Raw genomic sequence first — 21,955 nt, forward strand, 5'->3', positions numbered from 1 at the left:
AGAGAGAGAGAGACGGAGAGATAGAGACAGAGAGATAGATAGAGAGAGAGAGAGAGACAGGGAGAGAGAGAGAGATAGAGACAGAGAGAGACAGAGAAAGAGAGAGAGAGAGACAGAGAGAGAGAGAGAGAGAGAGAGCGCCCAAACTGGGGAAGAGGGTGAGAGAGCAGTCAGTGACCTTAACCAAGGTTATACATTTCGACTCACGTTCTCTCATTCTCTGCCTCCTTCTCTCTCTCTGCCTCCACCTCTCAGTCTCTGTCTCTCTCTCTCTCTCTGTTTCACTCTGTCTCTCCCTGCCTCTCTCATTCTCTCCGTCTCTGTCTCTCTCTTTCTTTCTGCCTCTCTCCATCTCTCTCTCTCTGTCTGTCTCTCTCCATCTCTCTCTCACCGTCTCTGTCCCTCTTTCTCTCAGTCTCTCTCCGTCTCTCTCTCTCTCCCTCTCTCCATCTCTCTCTCTCTGTCTCTCTCTCAGTCTCTCTGTCACGTTCTCTCTCAGTCTCTCTCTCTCTCTCTCTCTCACTCCCTCTCTCTGTCTCTCTCTCTCTCAATCTCTCTCTCTCACTCTGGGTCTCTCTCTCTCTCAGTCTCTCTCTCTCTCTGTCACTCTCTCTCGGAGGACTCGGGGATGTGGGGGAATGGGGAGAGGGGTGTCGGCAAGTGGGGTGCGAAGGGTGGGGCTGATAAAGTTGGGGGGGGGGGGGTAGATAGTCCGTTCCAGGGAGAGGGGGGGGCATTGAAGGAGTCGCTGGAGCGAGAGGACAGGAGTTACTCACATAAAGTGGTTGTACCAGTGTTGGCTTCTCGCTCTCTGTTCTCTGTCTCTCTCACACACGCTCGCACACACTGGTCACCGCACCAACTCTATTTAAAGGCATTACCCTCGGGGGGGGGGGGGGGGGGGTATCCACATTTAAACTCTGCGACAGAAAAGGGAACAGATGAGAGAGAGAGGGAGAGAGAGAAAGGGAGAGAGAGTTGACCAAACATGGTCACTTTGGAAACCGTCAAACTCGATTCGTCGAGAAAGGTCACCGTGAGGCAATGAGGTAGACCCAATGGGAGAGTGTGGCCTGGATTATGGAGCTCAAGGCCTAGAGTATATCCATCTCCCTCCGACAGTGCGGCACTCCCTCAGTACTGGGCACCGGGAGGGAGGGAGGGAGGGAGGGAGTGTGGGCCTGGATTATGGAGCTCAAGGCCTAGAGTATATCCATCTCCCTCCGACAGTGCGGCCCTCCCTCAGTACCTGGGCACCGGGAGGGAGGGAGGGAGGGAGGGAGTGTGGGCCTGGATTATGGAGCTCAAGGCCTAGAGTATATCCATCTCCCTCCGACAGTGCGGCACTCCCTCAGTACTGGGCACCGGGAGGGAGGGAGGGAGGGAGGGAGTGTGGGCCTGGATTATGGAGCTCAAGGCCTAGAGTATATCCATCTCCCTCCGACAGTGCGGCCCTCCCTCAGTACTGGGCACCGGGAGGGAGGGAGGGAGGGAGGGAGTGTGGGCCTGGATTATGGAGCTCAAGGCCTAGAGTATATCCATCTCCCTCCGACAGTGCGGCCCTCCCTCAGTACTGGGCACAGGGGAGGGAGGGAGGAGGGAGGGAGTGTGGGCCTGGATTATGGAGCTCAAGGCCTAGAGTATATCCATCTCCCTCTGACTGTGCAGGCCTGAGCTCGTGACTGTTTGTGTCTGATGATGATGCATCACCGTGGTTACGGGTGAGACCAGTAAATGGAATGGTGGTCGCAGAACGAACGAGGGATGATGGAACTGCTGACTCGCGGATCTCTCCCCCCCCCCCCCCCCCCCCCCCCGCCCCCAACCCCCCATCTGCCTCCATCTCCGGGAGACACAAGCCACATCTTCTAACCGAGATTGGGGCGCCCAGTAATATCTGTCAAGGAAGGCCCCATCACCTCCAAGTATAGACAGACATTACTGAGGACATCGGATATGAACAGGGAAGGGGTTTGGGGTCCGTGGGGGGACGGTTGTAGAGGCGGGAGGGAACGGGGAAGGGGGTTTGGGGTCCATGGGGGGACGGTGTAGAGAGGGAGGGAACGGGGAAGGGGTTTGGGGTCCGTGGGGGGACGGTGTAGAGCGGGAGGGGAACGGGGGAAGGGGTTTGGGGTCCATGGGGGGATGGTGTAGAGAGGGAGGGAACGGGGAAGGGGTTTGGGGTCCATGGGGGGACGGTGTAGAGAGGGAGGGAACGGGGAAGGGGTTTGGGGTCCATGGGGGACGGTGTAGAGAGGGAGGGAACGGGGAAGGGGTTTGGGGTCCATGGGGACGGTGTAGAGCCGGAGGGAAGGGGGAAGTGGGAGAGGTTTTAGTCCATCAAAGATCTGCTCTGACAGAGTACCACAGTTTAAAGACTATGTTCCTAATTCCCAGGATGAACAGGATACAAGATTTTTTCATTCCTTTTGGTAAGTAAATCTCCCTCCCTCCCACCGGTGCCCAGTACTGAGGGAGGGCCGCACTGTCGGAGGGAGATGGATGTACTCTAGGCCTTGTGCTCGTGTTTCACTGATGTGAGAATTGTTATTAAATTGCAGGGTGTCATTCCACAACTATTTCCCATCCGTGCGTGGGTCAGAATCAAACTTTGAACGAGATGCAGTGTAATGCACTGCACTGTCCTGCTGTTTTTATCACTCAAGTTGCTACCAACAGGCCGTGAGCAGTGAGTGCAACATCAGAGGAGAGAGAGGTGTACACAGGGGAGAGTGTGTTAACATTTACGGGGTCCCCCTAGAGGAGTGGGTGTTTATATTTACAGGGTATGTCGTCGGGGGGGGGAGGGGGGGGTGGGGGAGTGTGTGTTAATATTTACAGGGTGTGGCCGCGGTGGGAGGGGGAGTGTGTGTAAATATTTACAGGGTGTGTCCCCGGGGGGAGTGTGTGTTAATATTTACAGGGTGTGGCCCCAGGGGGAGTGTGTGTTAATATTTACAGGGTCCCCCCGGGAGAGTGTGTGTTAATATTTACAGGGTGTGTCCCCGGTGGGAGGGGGAGTGTGTGTTAATATTTACAGGGTGTGTCCCCGGGGGGGAGTGTGTGTTAATATTTACAGGGTGTGGCCCCAGGGGGAGTGTGTGTTAATATTTACAGGGTCCCCCCGGGGGGAGTGTGTGTTAATATTTACAGGGTCCCCCAGAGGGGGGAGTGTGTGTTAATATTTACAGGGTCCCCCCGGGGGGAGAGTGTGTGTTAATATTTACAGGGTCCCCCCGGGGGGAGTGTGTGTTAATATTTACAGGGTCCCCCCGGGCGGGAGAGTGTGTGTTAATATTTACAGGGTCCCCCCGGGGGGGAGTGTGTGTTAATATTTACAGGGCCCCCCCGGGAGAGTGTGTGTTAATATTTACAGGGTCCCCCCGGGGGGAGAGTGTGTGTTAATATTTACAGGGTCCCCCCGGGGGGAGTGTGTGTTAATATTTACAGGGACCCCCCCGGGGGGAGAGTGTGTGTTAATATTTACAGGGTCCCCCCGGGGGGAGTGTGTGTTAATATTTACAGGGCCCCCCCGGGAGAGTGTGTGTTAATATTTACAGGGTCCCCCCGGGGGGAGAGTGTGTGTTAATATTTACAGGGTCCCCCCGGGGGGGGAGTGTGTGTTAATATTTACAGGGTCCCCCCGGGGGGAGTGTGTGTTAATATTTACAGGGTCCCCCCGGGGGGGGGGAGTGTGTGTTAATATTTACAGGGTCCCCCCGGGGGGAGTGTGTGTTAATATTTACAGGGTCCCCCCGGGGAGAGTGTGTGTTAATATTTACAGGGTCCCCCCGGGGGGAGAGTGTGTGTTAATATTTACAGGGTCCCCCCGGGGGGGGAGTGTGTGTTAATATTTACAGGGTCCCCCCGGGGGGAGTGTGTGTTAATATTTACAGGGTCCCCCCGGGGGGAGTGTGTGTTAATATTTACAGGGTCCCCCCCCCGGGGGGAGTGTGTGTTAATATTTACAGGGTCCCCCTGGGAGAGTGTGTGTTAATATTTACAGGGTCCCCTCGGAAGAGTGTGTGTTAATATTTACAGGGTCCCCCCGGGGGGAGTGTGTGTTAATATTTACAAGGTCCCCCGGGGGGGGAGTGTGTGTTAATATTTACAGGGCCCCCCGGGGGAGAGTGTGTGTTAATATTTACAGGGTCCCCCTGGGGGACTGTGTGTTAATATTTACAGGGTCCCTCCGGGGGGAGTGTGTGTTAATATTTACAGGGTCCCCTCCCGGGGGGAGAGTGTGTTAACATTTACAGGGACCCCCCAGGGGGAGTCTGTGTTAATATTTACAGGGTCCCCCCGGGGGGAGTGTGTGTTAATATTTACAGGGTCCCCCCGGGGGAGTGTGTGTTAATATTTACAGGGTTCCCCGGGGAGAGTGTGTGTTAATATTTACAGGGTGTCCCCCGGGGGGAGTGTGTGTTAATATTTACAGGGTCCCCCCGGGGGAGTGTGTGTTAATATTTACAGGGTCCCCCCGGGAGAGTGTGTGTTAATATTTACAGGGTCCCCCCGGGAGAGTGTGTGTTAATATTTACAGGGTCCCCCTGGGGGAGTGTGTGTTAATATTTACAGGGTCCCCCCGGGGGGAGTGTGTGTTAATATTTACAGGGTCCCCCCGGGGGGAGAGTGTGTGTTATATTTACAGGGTCCCCCTGGGGGACTGTGTGTTAATATTTACAGGGTCCCCCTGGGGGAGTGTGTGTTATATTTACAGGGTCCCCCTGGGGGACTGTGTGTTAATATTTTCAGGGTCCCCCCGGGAGAGTGTGTGTTAATATTTACTGGGTCCCCCCGGGAGAGTGTGTGTTAATATTTACAGGGTCCCCCTGGGGGAGTGTGTGTTATATTTACAGGGTCCCCCTGGGGGACTGTGTGTTAATATTTACAGGGTCCCCCCGGGAGAGTGTGTGTTAATATTTACTGGGTCCCCCCGGGAGAGTGTGTGTTAATATTTACAGGGTCCCCTCGGGGAGAGTGTGTGTTAATATTTACAGGGTCCCCTCGTGGGGAGTGTGTGTTAATATTTACGGGGCCCCCCCGGGAGAGTGCGTGTTAATATTTACAGGGTCCCCCCGGGGGGAGAGTGTGTGTTAATATTTACAGGGTACCCCCGGGGGGAGTGTGTGTTAATATTTACAGGGTCCCCCTGGGGGAGTGTGTGTTAATATTTACAGGGTCCCCCCGGGAGAGTGTGTGTTAATATTTACAGGGTCCCCCCGGGGGGAGTGTGTGTTAACATTTACAGGGTCCCCCTGGGAGAGTGTGTGTTAATATTTACAGGGTCCCCCCGGGGGGAGTGTGTGTTAATATTTACAGGGTCCCCCTGGGGGGGAGTGTGTGTTAATATTTACAGGGTCCCCCCGGGGGGAGAGTGTGTGTTAATATTTACAGGGTCCCCCCGGGAGAGTGTGTGTTAATATTTACAGGGTCCCCCTGGGGGGGAGTGTGTGTTAATATTTACAGGGTCCCCCCAGGGGGAGTGTGTGTTAATATTTACAGGGTCCCCCCCTGGGGAGAGTGTGTGTTAATATTTACAGGGTCCCCCCGGGGGGGGGGGGAGTGTGTGTTAATATTTACAGGGTCCCCCCGGGGGGGAGTCTATGTTAATATTTACAGGGTCCCCCTGGGGGAGTGTGTGTTAATATTTACAGGGTCCCCCCGGGGGGGAGTCTATGTTAATATTTACAGGGTCCCCCTGGGGGAGTGTGTGTTAATATTTACAGGGTCCCCCCGGGAGAGTGCGTGTTAATATTTACAGGGTCCCCCCGGGGGGAATGTGTGTTAATATTTACAGGATCCTTCTGGGGAGAGTGTGTGTTAATATTTACAGGGTCCCCCCGGGAGAGTGCGTGTTAATATTTACAGGGTCCCCCCGGGGGGGAGAGTGTGTGTTAATATTTACAGGGTCCCCCTGGGAGAGTGTGTGTTAATATTTACAGGGTCCCCCCGGGGGGAGTGTGTGTTAATATTTACAGGGTCCCCCCGGGGGGAGTGTGTGTTAATATTTACAGGGTCCCCCCGGGGGGAGTGTGTGTTAATATTTACAGGGTCCCCCCGGGGGGAGTGTGTGTTAATATTTACAGGGTCCCCCCGGGGGGAGTGTGTGTTAATATTTACAGGGTCCCCCCGGGAGAGTGTGTGTTAATATTTACAGGGTCCCCCCGGGAGAGTGTGTGTTAATATTACCTCTGCCTGAGAGAATAATGATTGAATCTCCCTCTTCTCTTACAGTTCCTCGTGTACTTAAAAATTACGCGTTTGTCCTGTTAATATTAGTGAGCTTAGTAACTTCTGTGATCATGATCGTTCGGGTATTAAGGTAAATTAGTGAGTTTTACTCTGTATCGAACCCCCCCTGTCCCTGGGAGTGGGGGGACGGTGTAGAGGCAGCTTTACTCTGTATCTAACCCCCTGTCCCTGGGAGTCGTAGAGGGAGCTTTACTCTGTATCTAACCCCCTGTCCCTGGGAGTGGGGGACGGTATAGAGGGAGCTTTGCTCTGTATCTAACCCCCCTGTCCCTGGGAGTGGGGGAGGGTGTAGAGGGAGCATTACTCTGTATCTAACCCCCGTGTCCCTGGGAGTTGGGGGACGGTGTAGAGGCAGCTTTACTCTGTATCTAATGCCCTGTCCCTGGGAGTGGGGGACGGTGTAGAGGAAGCTTTACCCTGTATCTAAACCCCAGTCCCTGGGAGTGGGGGACGGTGTAGAGGTAGCTTTACCCTGTATCTAACCCCCGGTCCCTGGGAGTGGGGGGGAAGGTGTAGAGGAAGCTTTACCCTGTATGTAACCCCCTGTCCCTGGGAGTGGGGGGGAAGGTGTAGAGAGAGCTTTACCCTGTATGTAACCCCCTGTCCCTGGGAGTGGGGGGACGGTGTAGAGGGAGCTTTACTCTGTATCTAGCCCCCTGTCCCTGGGAGTGGGGGGGATTGTGTAGAGGGAGCTTTACCCTGTATGTAACCCCCTGTCCATGGGAGTGGGGGGACGGTGTAGAGGGAGCTTTACTCTGTATCTAACCCCCCTGTGCCTGGGAGTGGTGTAGAGGGAGCTTTACTCTGAGTAGAGGGGGAGCATTCGCTTGTATTTAATCCCATGCCATCCCAGTCCCGGGGGTGTATGAATCCCTTCATTGGTATATCCACAGGCAGCCAGGGAGCCGAATCCCAGGATTAGGGAACATGGAGGTGGGAGAGAGTGGAGGAAGGAACGATATCTCAGAACCTGCGAGTACTGTTCCATCTCAGAGCCATGTCAGGTAAGTATTCAATACAGCCCACTACAGACAGCGCGGCTGTGAGTCTCTATAACTCACACAGGGACCGGAGTTCACTATAATACACACAGGGACTGCTGTTCACTATAATACACACAGGGACTGCTGTTCACTATCATACACACAGGGACTGCTGTTCACTATAATATACACAGGGACTGCTGTTCACTGTAATACACACAGGGACTGCTGTTCACTATAATATACACAGGGACTGCTGTTCACTATAATATACACAGGGACTGCTGTTCACTATAATATACACAGGGACTGCTGTTCTCTATAATATACACAGGGACTGCTGTTCACTATAATACACATAGGGACTGCTGTTCACTATAATATACACAGGGACTGCTGTTCTCTATAATACACACAGGGACTGCTGTTCTCTATAATACACACAGGGACTGCTGTTCACTATAATATACACAGGGACTGCTGTTCACTTTAATACACACAGGGACTGCTGTTCTCTTTAATTTCCAGAGGGACTGCTGTTCTCTATAATATACACAGGGACTGCTGTTCACTATAATACACACCGGGACTGCTGTTCACTATAATACACACAGGGACTGCTGTTCACTATAATATACACAGGGACTGCTGTTCACTATAATATACACAGGGACTGCTGTTCACTTTAATACACACAGAGACTGCTGTTCACTATCATACACACAGGGACTGCTGTTCACTATAATATACACAGGGACTGCTGTTCACTTTAATACACACAGGGACTACTGTTCACTATAATACACACAGGGACTGCTGTTCACTATAAAATACTCAGGGACTGCTGTTCACTACAATATACACAGGGACTGCTGTTCACTATAATATACTCAGGGAATGCTGTTCTCGAGAATTCACACAGAGACTGCTGTTGACTATAATATACACAGGGACTGCTGTTCAGTATAATGTACACAGGGACTGCTGTTCTCTATAATACACACAGGGACTGTTATTCTCTATAATACACACAGGGACTGCTGTTCACTATAATATACACAGGGACTGCTGTTCACTATAATACACACAGGGACTGCTGTTCTCTATAATACACACAGGGACTGCTGTTCACTGTAATACACACAGGGACTGCTGTTCACTATAATATACACAGGGACTGCTGTTCTCTATAATACACACAGGGACTGCTGATCTCTTTAATTTCCAGAGGGACTGCTGTTCTCTATAATATACACAGGGACAGCTGTTCACTATAAAACACACAGGCACTGCTGTTTACTATAATACACACAGGGACTGCTGTTCTCTATAATGCACACAGTGACTGCAGTTCAATATAATACACACAGGGACTGCGGTTCACTATAATACACACAGGGACTGCTGTTCACTATAATACACACGGGGACTGCGGTTCTCTATAATACACACAGGGACTGCTGTTCTCTATAATACACACAGGGACTACTGTTCACTATAATATACACAGGGACTGCTGTTCTCGATAATACACACAGGGACTGCTGTTCACTATAATATACACAGGGACTGCTGTTCTCGATAATACACACAGGGACTGCTGTTCCCTATAATACACACAGGGACTGCTGTTCACTATAAAAGACACAGGGACTGCTGTTCACTATAATACACACAGGGACTGCTGTTCACTACAATATACACAGGGTCTGCTGTTCACTATAATACACACAGGGACTGCTGTTCTCTATAATACACACAGGGACTGCTGTTCACTATAATACACACAGGGACTGCTGTTCACTATAATATACACAGGGACTGCTGTTCACTATAATACACACAGGGACTGCTGTTCACTATAATACATACAGGGACTGCTGTTCACTATAATATACACAGGGACTGCTGTTCTCTATAATACACACAGGGACTGTTATTCTCTGTAATACACACAGGGACTGCTTTTCACAATAATATACACAGGGACTGCTGTTCACTATAATATACACAGGGACTGCTGATTATTATAATATACACAGGGACTGCTGTTCTCTATCATACACACAGGGACTGCTGTTCACTATAATACACACAGTGACTGCTGTTCACTATAATATACACAGGGACTGCTGTTCACGATAATACACACTGGGACTGCTGTTCACTATCATACACACAGGGACTGATGTTCACAATAATACACACAGGGACTGCTGTTCACTATAAAATACACAGGGGGTGCTGTTCACTATAATACACACAGGGACTGCTGTTCACTATAGTACACACAGGGACTGCTGTTCACTATAGTACACACAGGGACTGCTGTTCACTATAATACACACAGGGACTGCCGCTCACTATAATATACACAGGGACTGCTGTTCACTATAATGCACACAGGGACTGCTGTTCACCATAATATACACAGGGTCTGCTGTTCACTATAATACACACAGGGACTGCTGTTCACTATAATACACACAGGGACTGCTGTTCACTATAATATACACAGGGACTGCTGTTCACTATAATACACACAGGCACTGCTGTTCACTATAATACATACAGGGACTGCTGTTCACTATAATGTACACAGGGACTGCTGTTCTCTATAATACACACAGGGACTGTTATTCTCTATAATACACACAGGGACTGCTGTTCACTATAATATACACAGGGACTGCTGCTCACGATAATATACACAGGGACTGCTGTTCACTATAAAACACACAGGCACTGCTGTTCACTATAATATACACAGGGACTGCTGTTCAGTATAATGTACACAGGGACTGCTGTTCTCTATAGTACACACAGGGACTGGTGTTCACTATAATACACACAGTGACTGCTGTTCAGTATAATGTACACAGGGACTGCTGTTCTCTATAGTACACACAGGGACTGTTATTCTCAATAATACACACAGGGACTGCTGTTCAGTATAATATGCACAGGGACTGCTGTTCTCTAAAATACACACAGGGACTGCTGTTCTCTATAATACACACAGGGACTGTTGTTCACGATAATACACACAGTGACTGCTGTTCACTATAATGTACACAGGGACTGCTGTTCACGATAATACACACTGGGACTGCTGTTCACTATCATACACACAGGGACTGATGTTCACTATAATACACACAGGGACTGCTGTTCACTATAAAATACACAAGGGGTGCTGTTCACTATAATACACACGGGGACTGCTGTTCACTATAATACACACAGGGACTGCTGTTCACTATAGTACACACAGGGACTGCTGTTCACTATAATACACACAGGGACTGCCGCTCACTATAATATACACAGGCACTGCTGTTCACTATAATGCACATAGGGACTGCTGTTCACTATAATATACACAGGGTCTGCTGTTCACTATAATACACACAGGGACTGCTGTTCTCTATAATACACACAGGGACTGCTGTTCACTATAATACACACAGGGAATGCTGTTCACTATAATATACACAGGGACTGCTGTTCACTATAATACACACAGGCACTGCTGTTCACTATAATACATACAGGGACTGCTGTTCACTATAATATACACAGGGACTGCTGTTCTCTATAATACACACAGGGACTGTTATTCTCTATAATACACACAGGGACTGCTGTTCACTATAATATACACAGGGACTGCTGCTCACGATAATATACACAGGGACTGCTGTTCACTATAAAACACACAGGCACTGCTGTTCACTATAATATACAGAGGGACTGCTGATTATTATAATATACACAGGGACTGTTGTTCACAATCATACACACAAGGACTGCTGTTCACTATAATACACACAGGGACTGGTGTTCACTATAATACACACAGTGACTGCTGTTCAGTATAATGTACACAGGGACTGCTGTTCTCTGTAATACACACAGGGACTGTTATTCTCTATAATACACACAGGGACTGCTGTTCACTATAATATACACAGGGACTGCTGTTCACTATAATATACACAGGGACTGCTGTTCACTATAAAACACACAGGCACTGCTGTTCACTATAATATACACAGGGACTGCTGATTATTATAATATACACAGGGACTGCTGTTCTCTATAATACACACAGGGACTGCTGTTCAATATAATACACACAGGGACTGGTGTTCACTATAATACACACAGGGACTGCTGTTCTCTATAATACACACAGGGACTGCTGTTCAATATAATATACACAGGGAATGCTGTTCTCGAGAATTCACACAGAGACTGCTGTTGACTATAATATACACAGGGACTGCTGTTCAGTATAATGTACACAGGGACTGCTGTTCTCTATAATACACACAGGGACTGTTATTCTCTATAATACACACAGGGACTGCTGTTCACTATAATATACACAGGGACTGCTGTTCACTATAATACACACAGGGACTGCTGTTCTCTATAATACACACAGGGACTGCTGTTCACTGTAATACACACAGGGACTGCTGTTCACTATAATACACACAGGGACTGCTGTTCACTATAATATACACAGGGACTGCTGTTCTCTATAATACACACAGGGACTGTTATTCTCTATAATACACACAGGGACTGCTGTTCACTATAATATACACAGGGACTGCTGTTCACTATAATACACACAGGGACTGGTGTTCTCTATAATACACTCAGGGACTGCTGTTCACTATAATATACACAGGGTCTGCTGTTCACTATAATACACACAGGGACTGCTGTTCTCTATAATACACACAGGGACTGCTGTTCACTGTAATACACACAGGGACTGCTGTTCACTATAATACACACAGGGACTGCTGTTCACTATAATACACACAGGGACTGCTGTTCACTATAATATACACAGGGACTGCTGTTCTCTATAATATACACAGGGACTGCTGTTCACTATAATACACATAGGGACTGCTGTTCACTATAATATACACAGGGACTGCTGTTCTCTATAATACACACAGGGACTGCTGTTCTCTATAATACACACAGGGACTGCTGTTCACTATAATATACACAGGGACTGCTGTTCACTTTAATACACACAGGGACTGCTGTTCTCTTTAATTTCCAGAGGGACTGCTGTTCTCTATAATATACACAGGGACTGCTGTTCACTATAATACACACCGGGACTGCTGTTCACTATAATACACACAGGGACTGCTGTTCACTATAATATACACAGGGACTGCTGTTCACTATAATATACACAGGGACTGCTGTTCACTTTAATACACACAGAGACTGCTGTTCACTATAATACACACAGGGACTGCTGTTCACTATAATATACACAGGGACTGCTGTTCACTTTAATACACACAGGGACTACTGTTCACTATAATACACACAGGGACTGCTGTTCACTATAAAATACTCAGGGACTGCTGTTCACTACAATATACACAGGGACTGCTGTTCACTATAATATACTCAGGGAATGCTGTTCTCGAGAATTCACACAGAGACTGCTGTTGACTATAATATACACAGGGACTGCTGTTCAGTATAATGTACACAGGGACTGCTGTTCTCTATAATACACACAGGGACTGTTATTCTCTATAATACACACAGGGACTGCTGTTCACTATAATATACACAGGGACTGCTGTTCACTATAATACACACAGGGACTGCTGTTCTCTATAATACACACAGGGACTGCTGTTCACTGTAATACACACAGGGACTGCTGTTCACTATAATATACACAGGGACTGCTGTTCTCTATAATACACACAGGGACTGCTGATCTCTTTAATTTCCAGAGGGACTGCTGTTCTCTATAATATACACAGGGACAGCTGTTCACTATAAAACACACAGGCACTGCTGTTTACTATAATACACACAGGGACTGCTGTTCTCTATAATGCACACAGTGACTGCAGTTCAATATAATACACACAGGGACTGCGGTTCACTATAATACACACAGGGACTGCTGTTCACTATAATACACACGGGGACTGCGGTTCTCTATAATACACACAGGGACTGCTGTTCTCTATAATACACACAGGGACTACTGTTCACTATAATATACACAGGGACTGCTGTTCTCGATAATACACACAGGGACTGCTGTTCACTATAATATACACAGGGACTGCTGTTCTCGATAATACACACAGGGACTGCTGTTCCCTATAATACACACAGGGACTGCTGTTCACTATAAAAGACACAGGGACTGCTGTTCACTATAATACACACAGGGACTGCTGTTCACTACAATATACACAGGGTCTGCTGTTCACTATAATACACACAGGGACTGCTGTTCTCTATAATACACACAGGGACTGCTGTTCACTATAATACACACAGGGACTGCTGTTCACTATAATATACACAGGGACTGCTGTTCACTATAATACACACAGGGACTGCTGTTCACTATAATACATACAGGGACTGCTGTTCACTATAATATACACAGGGACTGCTGTTCTCTATAATACACACAGGGACTGTTATTCTCTGTAATACACACAGGGACTGCTTTTCACAATAATATACACAGGGACTGCTGTTCACTATAATATACACAGGGACTGCTGATTATTATAATATACACAGGGACTGCTGTTCTCTATCATACACACAGGGACTGCTGTTCACTATAATACACACAGTGACTGCTGTTCACTATAATATACACAGGGACTGCTGTTCACGATAATACACACTGGGACTGCTGTTCACTATCATACACACAGGGACTGATGTTCACAATAATACACACAGGGACTGCTGTTCACTATAAAATACACAGGGGGTGCTGTTCACTATAATACACACAGGGACTGCTGTTCACTATAGTACACACAGGGACTGCTGTTCACTATAGTACACACAGGGACTGCTGTTCACTATAATACACACAGGGACTGCCGCTCACTATAATATACACAGGGACTGCTGTTCACTATAATGCACACAGGGACTGCTGTTCACCATAATATACACAGGGTCTGCTGTTCACTATAATACACACAGGGACTGCTGTTCACTATAATACACACAGGGACTGCTGTTCACTATAATATACACAGGGACTGCTGTTCACTATAATACACACAGGCACTGCTGTTCACTATAATACATACAGGGACTGCTGTTCACTATAATGTACACAGGGACTGCTGTTCTCTATAATACACACAGGGACTGTTATTCTCTATAATACACACAGGGACTGCTGTTCACTATAATATACACAGGGACTGCTGCTCACGATAATATACACAGGGACTGCTGTTCACTATAAAACACACAGGCACTGCTGTTCACTATAATATACACAGGGACTGCTGATTATTATAATATACACAGGGACTGTTGTTCACAATCATACACACAGGGACTGCTGTTCACTATAATACACACAGGGACTGGTGTTCACTATAATACACACAGTGACTGCTGTTCAGTATAATGTACACAGGGACTGCTGTTCTCTATAGTACACACAGGGACCGTTATTCTCAATAATACACACAGGGACTGCTGTTCAGTATAATATGCACAGGGACTGCTGTTCTCTAAAATACACACAGGGACTGCTGTTCTCTATAATACACACAGGGACTGTTGTTCACGATAATACACACAGTGACTGCTGTTCACTATAATGTACACAGGGACTGCTGTTCACGATAATACACACTGGGACTGCTGTTCACTATCATACACACAGGGACTGATGTTCACTATAATACACACAGGGACTGCTGTTCACTATAAAATACACAAGGGGTGCTGTTCACTATAATACACACGGGGACTGCTGTTCACTATAATACACACAGGGACTGCTGTTCACTATAGTACACACAGGGACTGCTGTTCACTATAATACACACAGGGACTGCCGCTCACTATAATATACACAGGCACTGCTGTTCACTATAATGCACATAGGGACTGCTGTTCACTATAATATACACAGGGTCTGCTGTTCACTATAATACACACAGGGACTGCTGTTCTCTATAATACACACAGGGACTGCTGTTCACTATAATACACACAGGGAATGCTGTTCACTATAATATACACAGGGACTGCTGTTCACTATAATACACACAGGCACTGCTGTTCACTATAATACATACAGGGACTGCTGTTCACTATAATATACACAGGGACTGCTGTTCTCTATAATACACACAGGGACTGTTATTCTCTATAATACACACAGGGACTGCTGTTCACTATAATATACACAGGGACTGCTGCTCACGATAATATACACAGGGACTGCTGTTCACTATAAAACACACAGGCACTGCTGTTCACTATAATATACAGAGGGACTGCTGATTATTATAATATACACAGGGACTGTTGTTCACAATCATACACACAAGGACTGCTGTTCACTATAATACACACAGGGACTGGTGTTCACTATAATACACACAGTGACTGCTGTTCAGTATAATGTACACAGGGACTGCTGTTCTCTGTAATACACACAGGGACTGTTATTCTCTATAATACACACAGGGACTGCTGTTCACTATAATATACACAGGGACTGCTGTTCACTATAATATACACAGGGACTGCTGTTCACTATAAAACACACAGGCACTGCTGTTCACTATAATATACACAGGGACTGCTGATTATTATAATATACACAGGGACTGCTGTTCTCTATAATACACACAGGGACTGCTGTTCAATATAATACACACAGGGACTGGTGTTCACTATAATACACACAGGGACTGCTGTTCTCTATAATACACACAGGGACTGCTGTTCAATATAATATACACAGGGAATGCTGTTCTCGAGAATTCACACAGAGACTGCTGTTGACTATAATATACACAGGGACTGCTGTTCAGTATAATGTACACAGGGACTGCTGTTCTCTATAATACACACAGGGACTGTTATTCTCTATAATACACACAGGGACTGCTGTTCACTATAATATACACAGGGACTGCTGTTCACTATAATACACACAGGGACTGCTGTTCTCTATAATACACACAGGGACTGCTGTTCACTGTAATACACACAGGGACTGCTGTTCACTATAATACACACAGGGACTGCTGTTCACTATAATATACACAGGGACTGCTGTTCTCTATAATACACACAGGGACTGTTATTCTCTATAATACACACAGGGACTGCTGTTCACTATAATATACACAGGGACTGCTGTTCACTATAATACACACAGGGACTGGTGTTCTCTATAATACACTCAGGGACTGCTGTTCACTATAATATACACAGGGTCTGCTGTTCACTATAATACACACAGGGACTGCTGTTCTCTATAATACACACAGGGACTGCTGTTCACTGTAATACACACAGGGACTGCTGTTCACTATAATACACACAGGGACTGCTGTTCACTATAATACACACAGGGACTGCTGTTCACTATAATATACACAGGGACTTCTGTTCTCTATAATACACACAGGGACTGTTATTCTCTATAATACCCACAGGGACTGCTGTTCACTATAATATACACAGGGACTGCTGTTCACTATAATATACACAGGGACTGCTGTTCACTATAAAAAACACAGGCACTGCTGTTCACTATAATATACACAGGGACTGCTGATTATTATAATATACACAGGGACTGCTGTTCTCTATAATACACACAGGGACTGCTGTTCAATATAATACACACAGGGACTGGTGTTGACTATAATACACACAGGGACTGCTGTTCACTATAATATACACAGGGACTGCTGTTCACTATAATACACACAGGGACTGCTGTTCACTATAATACACACAGGGACTGCTGTTCACTATAATACACACAGTGACTGCTGTTGACTATAATATACACAGGGACTGCTCTTCTCTATAATACACACAGTGACTGTTGTTCACGATAATACACACAGGGACTGCTGTTCACTATAATATACACAGGGACTGCTGTTCACTATCATACACACAGGGACTGCTCTTCTCTATAATACACACAGTAACTGTTGTTCACGATAATACACACAGGGACTGCTGTACACTATCATACACACAGGGACTGCTGTTCGCTATAATACACACAGGGACTGTTATTCTCTATAATACACACAGGGACTGCTGTTCACTATAATATACACAGGGACTGCTGTTCACTATAATATACACAGGGACTGCTGTTCACTATAAAACACACAGTCACTGCTGTTCACTATAATATACACAGGGACTGCTGATTATTATAATATACACAGGGACTGCTGTTCTCTATAATACACACAGGGACTGCTGTTCAATATAATACACACAGGGACTGGTGTTCACTATAATACACACAGGGACTGCTGTTCTCTATAATACACACAGGGACTGCTGTTCAATATAATATACACAGGGAATGCTGTTCTCGAGAATTCACACAGAGACTGCTGTTGACTATAATATACACAGGGACTGCTGTTCAGTATAATGTACACAGGGACTGCTGTTCTCTATAATACACACAGGGACTGTTATTCTCTATAATACACACAGGGACTGCTGTTCACTATAATATACACAGGGACTGCTGTTCACTATAATACACACAGGGACTGCTGTTCTCTATAATACACACAGGGACTGCTGTTCACTGTAATACACACAGGGACTGCTGTTCACTATAATACACACAGGGACTGCTGTTCACTATAATATACACAGGGACTGCTGTTCTCTATAATACACACAGGGACTGTTATTCTCTATAATACCCACAGGGACTGCTGTTCACTATAATATACACAGGGACTGCTGTTCACTATAATATACACAGGGACTGCTGTTCACTATAAAACACACAGGCACTGCTGTTCACTATAATATACACAGGGACTGCTGATTATTATAATATACACAGGGACTGCTGTTCTCTATAATACACACAGGGACTGCTGTTCAATATAATACACACAGGGACTGGTGTTGACTATAATACACACAGGGACTGCTGTTCACTATAATATACACAGGGACTGCTGTTCACTATAATACACACAGGGACTGCTGTTCACTATAATACACACAGGGACTGCTGTTGACTATAATATACACAGGGACTGCTCTTCTCTATAATACACACAGTGACTGTTGTTCACGATAATACACACAGGGACTGCTGTCCACTATAATATACACAGGGACTGCTGTTCACTATCATACACACAGGGACTGCTCTTCTCTATAATACACACAGTAACTGTTGTTCACGATAATACACACAGGGACTGCTGTTCACTATCATACACACAGGGACTGCTGTTCTCTATAATACACACAGGGACTGTTGTTCACTATAATACACACAGTGACTGCTGTTCACTATAATGTACACAGGGACTGCTGTTCACGATAATACACAGAGGGACTGCTGTTGACTATCATACACACAGGGACTGCTGTTCTCTAAAATACACACAGGGACTGATATTCACTATAATACACACAGGGACTGCTGTTCACTATCATACACACAGGGACTGCTGTTCACTATAATATACACAGGGACTGCTGTTCACTATAATACACACAGTGACTGCTGTTCAGTAAAATACACACAGGGACTGCTGTTATCTATAATGCACTCAGTGATTGCTGTTCACTAAAATACACACAGGGACTGCTGATCATTATAATATACACAGGGATTGCTGTTCCCTATAATACACACAGGGACTGCTGTTCACTATAATACACACATGGACTGGTGTTCACTATAATACACACAGGGACTGCTGTTCACTATAATATACACAGGGACTGCTGTTCACTATAATACACACAGGGACGGCTGTTCACTATAATACACACAGTGACTGCTGTTCACGATAATGTACACAGGGACTGCTGTTCACTATAACACACACAGTGACTGCAGTTCACTATCATACACGCAGGGACTGCTGTTCACTATAATATACACAGGGACTGCTGTTCTCTAAAATACACACAGGGACTGATATTCGCTGTAATATACACAGGGACTGCTGTTCACTATAATATACACAGGGACTGCTGTTCACTATAATGTACACAGGGACTGCTGTTCACTATAATATACACAGGGACTGCTGTTCACTATAATATACACAGGGACTGCTGTTCACTATAAAACACACAGGCACTGCTGTTCACTATAATATCCACAGGGACTGCTGTTCTCTATAATACACACCGGGACTGCTGTTATCTATAATGCACACAGTGACTGCTGTTCTCTATAATATACACAGGGACTGCTGTTCACTATAATACACACAGGGACTGCTGATCATTATAATATACACAGGGACTTCTGTTCTCTATAATACACACAGGGACGGCTGTTCACTATAATTCACACATGGACTGGTGTTCACTATAATATACACAGGGACTGCTGATCATTATAATATACAGAGGGACTGCAGTTCTCTATAATACACACAGGGACTGCTGTTCACTATAATGTACACAGGGACTGCTGTTCACGATCATACACTGCTGTTCTCTATAATACAGAGAGGGACTGCTGTTCACTATAAAATACACAGGGACTGCTGTTCTCTATAATACACACAGGGACTGCTGTTCACTATCATACACACAGGGACTGTTGTTCACTATAATACACACAGGGACTGCTGTTCACTATAAAATACACAGGGACTGCTGTTCACTATAATACACACAGTGACTGCTGTTCACTATAATGTACACAGGGACTGCTGTTCACTATAAAATACACAGGGACTGCTGTTCTCTATAATACACACAGGTACTGCTGTTCACTATAATGTACACAGGGGCTGCTGTTCTCTAGAATTCACACAGAGACTGCTGTTGACTATAATATACACAGGGACTGCTGTTCTATATAATAAACACAGGGCCTGCTGTTCACTATCATACACACAGGGACTGCTGTTCACTATAATACACACAGGGACTGCTGTTCACTATAAAATACACAGGGGCTGCTGTTCTCTATAATACACACAGGGACTGCCGTTCACTATAAAATACAAAGGGGCTGCTGTTCTCTAGAATTCACACAGGGACTGCTGTTCACTATAATACACACAGGGACTGCTGTTGACTATAATATACACAGGGACTGCTATTCTCTATAATACACACAGGGTCTGCTGTTCACTATAATATACACAGGGACTGCTGTTCATTATAATACACACAGGGACTGCTGTTCTCTATAATACACACAGTGACTGCTGTTCACTATAATATACACAGGGACTGCTGTTCACTATAATGTACTCAGGGACTGCTGTTCACTATAATACACACAGTGACTGCTGTTCACTATAATGTACACAGGGACTGCTGTTCAATATAATATACACAGGGACTGCTGTTCACAGTAATATACACAGGGACTGCTATTCACTATAATACACACAGGGACTGCTGTTCACTATAATACACACAGTGACTGCTGTTCACTATAATGTACTCAGGGACTGCTGTTCACTATAATACACACAGTGACTGCTGTTCACTATAATGTACACAGGGACTTCTGTTCAATATAATATACACAGGGACTGGTGTTCTCTATAATTCACACAGTGACTGCTGTTCACGATAATGTACACAGGGACTGCTGTTCAATATAATACACACAGGGACTGCTGTTGACGATAATATACACAGTGACTGCTGTTCACTATAATACACACAGGGACTGCTGTTCACTATAATATACACAGGGACTGCTGTTCACTTTAATACACACAGGGACTGCTGTTCTCTATAATACACACAGTGACTGCTGTTCACGATAATGTACACAGGGACTTCTGTTCAATATAATATACACAGGGACTGCTGTTCTCTATAATTCACACAGAGACTGCTGTTGACTATAATACACACAGTGACTGCTGTTCACTATAATGTACTCAGGGACTGCTGTTCACTATAATACACACAGGGACTGCTGTTCACTATAATGTACACAGGGACTGCTGTTCAATATAATATACACAGGGACTGCTGTTCTCTATTATTCACACAGAGACTGCTGTTCACTATAATACACACAGGGACTGCTGTTCACTATAATATTCACAGGGACTGCTGTTCACTGTAATATACACAGGGACTGCTATTCACTATAATACACACAGGGACTGCTGTTCACTATAATACACACAGTGACTGCTGTTCACTATAATGTACACAGGGACTGTTGTTCACTATAATACACACAGAGACTGCTGTTCACTATAATGTACACAGGGACTGTTGTTCACTATAATACACACAGGGACTGCTGTTCACGATAATACACACAGGGACTGCTGTTCACTATCATACACACAGGGACTGCTGTTCACGATAATACACACAGAGACTGCTGTTCACTATAATACACACAGGGACTGCTGTTCACGATAACATGCCCAGGGACTGCTGTTCACTGTAATGCACACAGGGACTGCTGTTCTCGATAATATACACAGGGACTGCTGTTCTCTATAATACGCACAGGGACTGCTGTTCTCTATAATACGCACAGGGACTGCTGTTCTCTATAATATACACAGGGACTGCTGTTCAGTATAATATGCACAGGGACTGCTGTTCTCTAAAATGCACACAGGGACTGCTGTTCACGATAATATACACAGGGACTGCTGTTCACTATAATATACACA

General features: G+C 45.9%; 2 long non-coding RNA genes across 2 annotated transcripts in view; both read left to right on the forward strand.

Annotated features, from left to right (window-relative positions):
• Positions 1-894: 894 nt before the first annotated feature.
• Positions 895-2,620, forward strand: LOC140470867 (uncharacterized). The gene is made up of 3 exons (XR_011956775.1): positions 895-1,049; positions 2,398-2,432; positions 2,562-2,620. It is a non-coding gene; the product is annotated as an uncharacterized lncRNA (long non-coding RNA).
• Positions 2,621-6,245: 3,625 nt separating this feature from the next.
• The window catches only part of LOC140470866 (uncharacterized), a 79,808-nt gene continuing 64,098 nt past the window's right edge, over positions 6,246-21,955 (forward strand). The window contains exons 1-2 of the long non-coding RNA XR_011956774.1: positions 6,246-6,325; positions 7,149-7,259. This is a non-coding gene — a long non-coding RNA (uncharacterized lncRNA). The remainder of the gene's footprint in view (positions 6,326-7,148; positions 7,260-21,955) is intronic.

This window comes from Chiloscyllium punctatum, chromosome 52 (assembly GCF_047496795.1).
Source record: "Chiloscyllium punctatum isolate Juve2018m chromosome 52, sChiPun1.3, whole genome shotgun sequence".
In the NCBI taxonomy this organism is placed as follows: domain Eukaryota; kingdom Metazoa; phylum Chordata; class Chondrichthyes; order Orectolobiformes; family Hemiscylliidae; genus Chiloscyllium; species Chiloscyllium punctatum.